We start from the raw sequence: 11,559 nt of genomic DNA, 5'->3' as shown, positions 1-11,559 counted from the left end.
GTTTGAATCAGTTTAATTCGAATTCGTCAATTCTGAGTGAACTCGTCGAATCCATCAGATCAGCTACCGAATCAACATATGACTCTCTGAACTGTAAGTTTCTTGTCAGTGTATCTGAAACAGACATTAGGTTACTGCGCCACGTAGGAAGCAAAATACATCGTTTTACCTGTATCTTACAATAATGTCTTGCATATTTTATTTTTTATTGTTTTCAAAAAGCCTTAATGCAATAAAACTGATAAGTAGGTTGCCTTTTTTTTTAGGTTGACTTGTTGTAAGGTGTCGTGTTTATTGAGTATTCCAAGACACGCACACTTCGACTGAGGGAGACATTTACAGCAAAGACACATACAAACAAATAGTGGAGCGTTTGTGAAGGTTGACAAACATGTGTTTGTGCTGCAGTCGGGAGGTATCACATGGGCTGCGGCCTACACATTACTGATTCTCCACACCATTCATCCAAACTGTGAGAAGGTCATCTGAGGAAATCATGTGACACTCAATATATTGATTTGTCCATCCAGTATTCTTCAGAAGGAGACTGACTTGAATACTCTGACAATGTATGACTTAAGATCACTGACACCGTAAACATCTGTGGTCTAACTTTTGGCGATGCATGTCTGGTGATCAATTTTAACATATATTTTTGGATATTTTCCCTGATTGATTTTCTCGCCTGAATTATTGGCTATGATAACGCTTGCATAAGAAGCACATGTGGAATGAAGCATCACATAAGTCAGATTAGTTCAAAATTCATTAATTTTGTATCAGACAAGAACAACCCTTCAAGGAAGTCTCTCTGTCTCTACATCTTGTCTTGTTCTACAAGAGGAAGTAACCGCCTGCTGTTTGTTTCCAAATCCTGTTGTGTGTGTGTGTGTTTATGAAAATCGAAACTTCTACGTTTCAGCCCACCCCTCTGACATGATGTTCAGAATTTAAACATTCTGCATTTCTTCCCTTGCTCGAATGAGTAATTGTGCAACATCGCAGGAAATAATAACTGTCAGGACAATGCATGGCCTACACATGCAACAACAAAACCAAAAAACCAAACCGAAGTCTTCGTTATTTAGCTGTCTCAATTTTTACAGCCAGACCAGAGGTTAAGTGAGCTACCAGCTACATCCTGTTCCCAAAAGCTCCAGGAAACCCCAGCAATACCAGCATGTCAACAAAGCTGCAGCTCATTTTGATGATAATGTCATCATTGTGAACCATTATCCACTTTGATAGCGCTGAGGTAGATGTCTTTATCGTTAGCGGTTTCCATTGTCATATTCCACTGTCCATGCTGTTTTTGTCTTTTACTTTAGGTTCATAAACATAAAGACAATGTCTAGTAAGTAAAAACCATTAAAGATGACTCGGTAAAAGTTTAAGTAAAGAGATGTTTTCTTTTTTAACATAATTATTAGTCAAATTCTTGTCTTTGAATCAAGAACCAGTGAAGTAATAGTTTCTGTTGCATGTATAGATGCGCAAGAAACACATGATGATAGTCATGCACTGCAGCAAGTCAGTGTTCATATTTACTTCCTGTGATGCAAGAGCGGACAATCCAATGACAGAGCATGTGTGGGCATTTACATTTATGACTAAAGCCACCAGTGACGATATATGAACGGCCACTAAGGACGATAAATATAACTCTAAACTTTTAATGATCAGAATAGTACGTCCATACCACATAATAACAACTCTAACAATAATGATACAGAGGTACAATATCATTGGAGTCACTTTCAGAACGTTTTTTTTTCCAGCTGATGTAAACATTGACAGCCAATCAGAATCCACCTGACTTTAAAGAGCCTGAGCATTTATAGCCTGTCATAAATGTGAACGCAAACATTTCTAGCTATGTATATTAGCATGAATTCTTCTTCTACAACTCTTTCAGGTCAACTACTGTCAGTTTGAAAAAAGTCAAACAGGTCAATTAAACTGTCAACATGTTTATTAAGCTGTCTGAATGGATCTTATAGTGAACCTTTTCTGACCTTGTCCTTTTCCAACCATCTGAGATGTTGACAAAATATATACTTATTTAATTTACTACTGAACTAAATTAATTAAATTATGTCAGTTTAATATTTCTTAAACTTCCACTTGTTTTGAGAGAACATATAGGTCGAAAATATTAAACCAGTCGGCATCAGCAAAACAAATGATGCTAGACCTTTTCTCAAAACTTTTTTCAGTCATTTTAACCAGCTGGTCCCAAGGTAATGTTTAGTAGATGTATGAAGTCATTTCCCCTTAAGTTCACACAGGTGTCCTAGAAAAGTAACCACAGGTTTGTTTATCCTATTAACTATGGACACATTCCACAAACGTTTAGCGACCAGACGGTGTTCAGACGCTTAATTTTGAACAAAATTTGATTTATTTTGAAACCTATTTTTGCATGTCATACATGGTTTGATATCTTGTTAAGTAATGACCTTTAATATTATTTTTTTCGGGTTTTTTTGCCCTTCAGTGTGTCCTGTTACATTCTCCAGCCTCCTGTCACTCCGCAGTACTGGAAGTGAAACCCTGCTGATGGCACCGGTCATCTCCCCCACAGTTTCCTAGCAAAGGATGACAACAGCAGCGTGGGTGAGTGGAATAACAGGATACAAACTTTGCACTTGTGGGCAGTGCACAGGGTTGACTCAACATCTAGCGTGAGCTTTGGCTCAAATTCAACTGAGATTTGGGTAACTTGTGGCACAGACACTTGCATGTTTTTGCAATCACACATACAGTCACACTGAGTAAAGGTGCAGGGTTTGAGGTTTTTCTCCTGGTGTGTTTTTCTGTTGTCGAGTCTGTGTGATATTTTGTCTGGTGAGGGGATTTGCTGTGTGTGGCATTGCAAAACAACACAGGGATTTCTCAATACATGTGTGAGAGTGTGTGGGAGTGCATGAGTGTGTGCGCTTGTTTTTCATGAGGCTCAAGGTCTTCTGATAACAACTGCTGTGACATCATCAAAGCAGATAAAACATGACATCATTATATCATATGATATGACAGATATTTATTAGGAAACCATAATAATGTAATCTTATATCAGACAAAAACCAAAAAAAAAAAAAACGTGCTGTCAATTAAAAAAATAATCTTAAAATAAATTTGGATTCTTTCTTTGACAGAAAACAGGCTATATTGTGTAGCAAGGTGTCTGGTCTCAATAAAACACAACAATGGCCACTCATCATTTCAGTGGCCTTGGTTCCAGAAGTATTCCTATTCATTTTCTGAACAGACACTTAAATCATAGATTTAATATGAAAAATATATGCCTACCAAATCAAACCAAACCAAACCAACCAGCTCTGAAATGAAATCTGAAATCACATTTTTGATTAGAAACATGAAAACTGAAAACATGACAATATGACTTATAGTATATGTGCAGTATTTAGCATATACAGGTGCTGGTCATATAATTAAAATATCATCAAAAAGTTGATTTATTTCACTAATTCCATTCAAAAAGTGAAACTTGTATATTATATTCATTCATTACACACAGACTGATATATTTCAAATGTTTATTTCTTTTAATTTTGATGATTAGAGCTTACAGCGCATGAAAGTCAAAAATCAGTATCTCAAAATATTAGAATATTTACATTTGAATTTGTATAAATGACCATCCCTACAGTATAAATTCTGGGTATCTCTTGTTCTTTGAAACCACAATAATGGGGAAGACTGCTGACTTGGCAATGATCCAGAAGACGAACATTGACACCCTCCACAAAGAGGGTAAGTCACAGAAGGTCATTACTGAAAGGTGTGGCTGTTTACAGAGTGCTGTATCAAAGCATATTAAATGCAAAGTTGACTGGAAGGAAGAATTTGGGTAGGAAAAGGTGCACAAGCAACAGGGATGACCGCAAGCTTGAGAATACAGTCAAGCAAAGCCGATTCAAACACTTGGGAGAGCTTCACAAGGAGAGAACTGAAGCTGGAGTCAGTGCATCAAGAGTCACCACGCTCAGACGCCTTCAGGAAAAGGGCTACCAAGCCACTTCTGAACCAGAGACAACGTCAGAAGCATCTTACCTGGGCTGTGGAGAAAAAGAACTGACTGTTGCTCAGTGGTCCAAGTCCTCTTTTCAGATGAAAGTAAATTTTACATTTCATTTGGAAATCAAGGTCCCAGAGTCTGGAGGAAGAGTGGAGAGGCACAGAATCCATGTTGCTTGAAGTCCAGTGTGAAGTTTCCACAGTCAGTGATGATTTGGGCTGCCATGTCATCTGCTGGTGTTGGTCCACTGTGTTTTCTGATGTCCACAGTCAACGCAGCCATCTACCAGGAAATTTTAGAGCACTTCATGCTTCCTTCTGTTGACAAGCTTTATGGAGATGCTGATTTCATTTTCCAGCAGGACTTGGCACCTGCCCACACTGCCAAAGGTACCAAAAGCTGGTTCAATGACCATAGTGTTACTGTGCTTGATTGGCCAGCAAACTCGCCTGACCTGAACCCCATAGAGAATCTGTGGGGTATTGTCAAGAGGAAGATGAGAGACACCAGATCCAACAATGCAGATGAGCTGAAGGCCACTATCAGAGCAACCTGGGCTCTCATAACACCTGAGCAGTGCCACAGACTGATCGACTCCATGCCACGCCGCATTGCTGCAGTAATTCAGGCAAAGGAGCCCCAACTAAGTATTGAGTGCTGTACATGCTCATACTTTTCATTTTCATACTTTTCAGTTGGCCAAGATTTCTAAAAATCCTTTCTTTGTATTGGTCTTAAGTAATATTCTAATATTTTGAGATACTGATTTTTGACTTTCATGAGCTGTAAGCTCTAATCATCAAAATTAAAAGAAATAAACATTTGAAATATATCAGTCTGTGTGTAATGAATGAATATAATATACAAGTTTCACTTTTTGAATGGAATTAGTGAAATAAATCAACTTTTTGATGATATTCTAATTATATGACCAGCACCTGTACATACAGTGGTGGCCAAAATTATTAGAACACTAGTATTTTCACCAGTTAAAAAATGTCTCCAAGATGCTTAAAGAAACCTACCTGCAAAGCTACAGTGCTATTAAAAGTTTTAGGCACTTCTGTAAAAATGCTGTAAACTGAGGATGCTGTCCAAAATAATGTCATAAATAGATTTATTTTTATCAATTAAAGGGTTAGTTCACCCAAAAATTAAAATTCTGTCATGTATGCTGCATTCACGTGCTATCGGAATTATCGTAAATACGAGCTTCCTAGTCAGAAATTGGACATGAACGGCCTTAGAGAGGCCTTATATGGCCAATTTCCGACTAGGAAACTCGTATTTACGATAATTCCGATAGCACGTGAATGCAGCATAATTACTCACCTTCATGTCGTTCCAAACCCGTAAGACCTTCACTCGTCTTTGGAACACAAATTAAGATATTTTTGATGAAATCTGAGAGCTCTCTGACCCTCCATGGACAGCAAGGATACTATCACGATCAACGCACAGAAACGTAGTTAGGACATCGGTAAAATAGTACATGTGACATCAGGGGTTCAACCGTAATTTTTACGAATTTTACATAATTTTTTTGTGCACAAAGAAAACAATAAAAAATGTATTCAACAATTCTTCTCCCCGAGTTACCGTCTTCTGCCATTTTGGAGAGTACCCCAGAATATAATCAACGTAAGCAGCGTTTTTTTATGTTCAGTAGACAGCGAGTGCATGCTGAACGTAAACAACGCTGATTACGTTGATTACCGATGTTCTTTACGCTTCTGTGCCTTGATCGTGGTAATATCCTTGCTGTCTATGGAGGGTCAGAGAGCTCTCAGATTTAATCAAAAATATCTTAATTTGTGTTCCAAAGATGAATGAAGGTCTTACGGGTTTGGAACAACATGAAGGTGAGTAATTAATGACAGAATTTTCATTTTTGGGTGAACTAACCCTTTAACGTCTATTAATTAAATTTAATTAACATTTGGTGTGCACTAGCTAGCACTAGCTGTTGTCAGACTGCTTGTGCAAACAAAAATCTCTCTGGATTATTACAATTAATGGCAAAATTAATGTTTGGAAATGTAAACTGATATTTCCTACTGACACACTACAGCAAAAGATAGAAATATGTGACTTAAAAACATTTTTTTAGCTGGTGAAAATAGTGTTCTAATAATTTTGGCCCCCACTGTATGTGTAGTATTTAATATTTTATTATTATAATAGATGCATACACAGACAGACAAACATTTTTTGATTTATTTATTTAGGTAATGATTAAAAAACCCCAGGGCCTTTAAAAACCCGCATGGTTGTCTTGAAAGTTTTATATGTCATCACTATGTCTTTCGATTTTTTTCTCTCAAGAAAATGAAAGTGACTTTTACATGGGGAACCCTTCATTATAGATTATACACAAGTCTCTTCATAATAGAGCACAATACTGGTGTGCTGTTCAAAACACCAGCTCAGGTTGAGTTACAGCAGGGGTTGGTTTGTTGGCAGCAGTGAATGGGTCTCACGAGGTGTTGCGTGTCTGTTTGTGTGTTTTGGTCTGCATGCACGTGCGTGTACGAGGACTGACTGGCTAGCGGTCGTGTGCTCTTGCTCTGCTAACTCTGTTTGTGCCTTGGATTTATTTATACCAGAAGAGCTAGGCCTTTGACGTGGCCATAACAGATTTGTTTGCAGACCGTTTTGACTGTGTGTGTGTTGCACTGCCACCCCTCTGTCGGCTCATCCTGACATCTGTGAGTCAATTAGCTGTCTAAAGAGAAACATCCCCCCTCTCCACCTTGCACACACACACATCGAGGGCAAGCAGCACAGCCAGCCCGCCCCTGAGAGTCTGTGTGTGTGAACGCAGGCCGGTGTGCTCTGGTGGGGGAGGGGTGTATATTAATGGGGGAGGGTAATGGGGTTGGGTGTCAAGAATGTGGCTCTTGGCTTGTTCTTTTGTATGTTGTGTGTTTTAGTGAAACAGTAAAGGGATCGTACATTCTTACAACTTGTGCATGAATAAGTGCAAGTAATAAGGTGCCAGATGTCATTAAAGCTTAAATATATTTCTTTTTTTTTTTTTTTTACTTTTTTTTTTTTCAATGTTATTATTTTACATTTTATTTTATTGTAAATATTATTCACAATTTTATTTTTCAGATTTAATTTCTATTTAATTTAATTTTTATTGAATTGAATTATTTTTTATTTTATTTTCCACAAATCCTTAATATGCAGTTTCAGCTTGAAAGAGCACCTTGCAACTTCTGAATTAGGCTCGTTTGATCATTTTGTGTGTCTCAATCGAATGGATTGCTGTCCAGTTGGTTATAGGTATTTTATTTATACATGGGATTATTCACTCTTTTGAGCCATTTGACCCTAAAAGTTTTGTTATTTTATCTTATTTTACATTTTTTAATTACATTTGTTATGTTATTTTGCACTTTACATTTAATTTTATTTAACTTTTTCTTTCTTTTTAAATTTTTAATTTAACTTAATAATATTACTATCCAACTTGTGAACACTTCAAAAGGCCTATTTAACAATTTTGTGTGTCTTGATCGATCGGCTTGTTGTCCAGTTAGTTATGTGTATTATGTTATGTGATTCAACATAAATTTTTCTACTTTTCCAGCGCTATATGCAAATATAATGGAGTTCACTTTTTTCAATGACATAACGTGAGCCTCAAACACCATAGTTTCCTCCTTCTTATGTAAATCTTGTGAATAAAAAAAGACCACTGAAAAACAGGCAAATCAGAACATAACACCGACTGTTACGCAACAGTCGGGATCACTAATAGTTACGCCCCCAATATTTGCATAAACCCGCCCTTGTTCTAGGCCAGCCGCCAGCCGAACCATCAGAAGTTCTGCAGGTATTGTAAATAAACAAGCACGGACAACAGCGAAAATGGCAGACCATGGAAATAAATGTTATGTTCCAGGCTGTGCAGGGGATGTGAAGTGCAGGGATGGGTTGGTGTCTGTATTCAGAAAGGCACGGAAAGCAAATAACGCGTTCTACTAAAATAACGCCAGCCACTAAAGGGACATGGGGACTCCTTGCTAGCTGCAGCCTGTTACATTGCAGTACATAAGATTTCACTTACCACATAAACAGAGTAAGGAGAGATGACTGAGGATGATGGCGAATGATTTACAGATCCTGAGCACCACTGAAAAGCATCTGATCTTGTAAAATGTGTAGTATGTACTGCCGCTCCATAGTATAAACATAGTTCGTGCTATCGCATATCTTGAAAGTGGAACTATAACGCGATCGATCGATCGTTCAAAAGCTGTTTCAATGCCTCGTGTATTAATAACGGCTCCCTGATGCCCGCATTTTATATACAGTATAATTACCCGATGATATAACTGCGAGAGAATTTTCCTCCCTGTGTTTCCTTCTTGCTGTGAGTTATTGAATTGAGCCGCACTGTGAAACAGCCAATCAGAGCAGAGCTCAACATTAAGCAGCACTGTGAAATGATTATTATTCATGACCCTGCCAAATAAGCCAATAACAGAGCGTTTCATTCTAGGGAGAAATCCTAGGGTTGTAAATGGACATGTAAAATCGTTTCTGGAGATTTTTTGCCCTTACCTAAGCCACATACCTTCTATGTAGATATCAGAGAACAATTTAAAATACTGTATCAATGCATTCTATGGCACCTTTAAAATTAATGCCGGTATGACATTTTCTGTTGAACACTATCTTAGCCTCAATTAGTGTTTTATTTTTGTGGTTTCTCCATCCGTGCGTCTCATTCATGATTACTCACTGTAATTGTGAGGCACTTAGACATCCTTATGTTGACATATTTCCATTTGGGAGGAGTAAAGTTTACATATGTGGCCTGACCAGCCAGATGACTGAGTCATCACAAGTGTAAATGCATCTGGTTGTCTCTCAAACCACCTCCTGAGGCATCTAGGTTTGCATTTACACTGGGTCTTATCCCAATTGTATAGTTAGACCAAGTGTAAACACCCCCTTAGATCCTCAGGGTTCTAAACGGAATTGCTTATTTCCCAAGCACACATATAAGCACACTTCTGCACACACACATCTGAAAACACACGTGTGTATCTTTCTTTTGCAGTTCAGCGTGTAGTTTCCAGCTCGTCTCTGATGCGTCCCACATTCTTCGTACCGTCCCCGATGCCCTCTGCATCCTTAGGCTCTGCTATGGAAATACGCCTCAGTCTCCCCGCTAATTATTAAAGAAGCACCACCTCATTAACTGGGCTAGGGGATAATAAAAGATTCATGCAGCATTCTTAGCGTCACTGCACGCTCAGCTCTTCTCTCGCTCTTTCCCACCTCGTCTCATCTCCCGAGGATTCTCACGCAAGATACTTATCTGTTATCCATACAGGTCCCTCTCACTCTCTCAGTTGATTCAGGCTGCCAGCCATCTTGTGTCATGGCTGTGTGCCAGGCGCCTTCAGATTGGAGATTGGAGGAAAGGTTGTAAATTAAAATGATTTATTATTGTGAAAAGCGAAAGTGAAAATCCATTAAAATATCTTAACCGTCAATCAATTATAATGTGAGATTGAAATCACAGGCACAGCGAAATAGCATTTATTTAATCGTTAATAACTTGTTTCAAATAAAGTCGCATTTTTACGGTATTAAATAGGGTTTCGCAGTAGTGTGGAGGTTTAAATATTTTCTAACTTGCGATAACACAATGGGTAGATATGGCTGTTTTCAAATGTCAACAAACAATGGCTGAAGTAAAATGTCACCACTGTGCTCCATTACATCCCATATGCAAATACCCTCTTTTACAGCTCATAACCCCAGTAATGAAATTTCTGTGGAAAATACCCACAGTTTAATAATCCCTGAATGACACAAATGATTGGAGATTTACAAACATTTAAAGATCACATCCAGCACTCGCTGATAAGACAACTTCTTGTGTCATTTTTGAATAAACATGACACTTGCAGAGAGATTGTAGTGTTACTGAATGCGTATGGGAGTTTCCATGGCAAGGAATCACTGCCTAGTTCCTCCTATCACAAAAAGTTACTCATTTACTTTCTATTTCTTGTAACTGTGGTTCTCTTTTATGTCACATTTCGAGCATAGCTTCAATTTGGAATTGTTAATATGACATACTTCAAATCCATTCCCAAGCAATATCTAATACTTATTTAATATCATTCATTTTATTTTATTATATTTTATTTATTTTACCAAACATCCCCTGCATCGGTATTTATAATTTTGCATACAATAAATTGTATTACAGTACTACTACTAAGAAAGGATGTTCAATATGCAGATATTTTAGTTGGAGAGCATTTATATATATTGTGATATTTTGTAATAAACACAAACCTATAGTGACAGCGCAGTGACGTGTCATTGATCTCCTGTACTGACTTCTGCCCTGTATCCACGGAACGAGAACTGATGGATAGCCCTTGAGACTTTCCATTAAGACTTTCAGTACCTAAGCATGGACAAAAGTGGAGTAAACAGTGATTTACTAACAGTGGAAAGGCAAACTCAGAACCATTTAAAGGTTCACTGATGTGTATTTCTGAACAGGTATAAGCCATGCGCAGTAAATTTCAATACAATTCTTTAATGAATATAATATTTTAGTGCTTTTATCTACAGTAAGATGTCATTGACCTTGGTAAATCCAGTGATGATGATTCTAGTTTCATTTACAGGGCTGCTTCAACAGGATGTGGCACTCTCTAAAAAGGGGTTTAGAGAAGTCAAACACTGCTCTTGCTCCCTGAAACAAGACCCTCTCGTGCAAAAGCGAAAGACTCTTCCTCAGTGGCCATGTATCCACCCAATGTCCTCTCCCATGGCCCTGACTCACCATGTCCAGCAGCCTCCACTTCCCAGAGATGGGGCGTTCTGTTCACCAAGAGGAAGCACTGCGTGTATTTATAGACATTTCTCGTATGAGAAGTCTGAACAATAACAAACCCCCACCCCCTCAGCCACTTCAACACCACAACACAAAATAAGGGGTGGGGCGGAGGGGTGCAGATAGAATCAAACTTTAGTTTCGCTGTTTGATGATGACAGGAAAATAAAACTGAGAGCACTGCACGTTACAGTTTACAAGGTGGTTTTGACAGCTAACATAGAATTGGGTGATTTCAGTGTGACAGTAATCAGGGAAAAAATTGGGTTACAATGCAGTTTTGGTGCCTGCATTCTCAGCTCAGTTTATCTTGGATCAAAAAACTCAATTACATATATATCAACCACTGCTTACACTCTTAAAAATAAAGGTTCCAAAGGGGTGTTTTTGCAGTGATGCCATAGAAGAACCATTTTTGCTTCCCCAAAGAACCTTTCAGAACATTTTAGAAATCTAAAGAACCTTTATCGACTATAAAGAACCTTTTCTGCATTTGAAAGGTTCCATGGATGTTTAAGGTACTTTATAGAACCATTGATACCAATAAAGAACCTTTATTTTTAAGAGTGTATATGGTCTCTGAAGAACATTAAGAATTACACTTGTTCGCTTTCAAACACTTTTTATGAATATGATGTAC

The 11,559-nt window shown here is 38.0% G+C and overlaps 1 long non-coding RNA gene across 1 annotated transcript; it reads right to left on the bottom strand.

Annotated features, from left to right (window-relative positions):
• Positions 1–6,013: 6,013 nt before the first annotated feature.
• On the bottom strand, positions 6,014–11,292 carry LOC131522425 (uncharacterized). Its single transcript, XR_009266529.1, has 4 exons — positions 10,869–11,292; positions 10,670–10,737; positions 10,370–10,484; positions 6,014–9,459 (listed from the first exon to the last, which is right to left on the bottom strand). It is a non-coding gene; the product is annotated as an uncharacterized LOC131522425 (long non-coding RNA).
• Between the last annotated feature and the right edge of the window lie 267 nt (positions 11,293–11,559).

This window comes from Onychostoma macrolepis, chromosome 16 (assembly GCF_012432095.1).
Source record: "Onychostoma macrolepis isolate SWU-2019 chromosome 16, ASM1243209v1, whole genome shotgun sequence".
Lineage (NCBI taxonomy): Eukaryota > Metazoa > Chordata > Actinopteri > Cypriniformes > Cyprinidae > Onychostoma > Onychostoma macrolepis.
The sequence above is the reverse complement of the archived record's forward strand: the minus strand, read 5'-3'. Positions and strand labels throughout refer to the sequence as shown.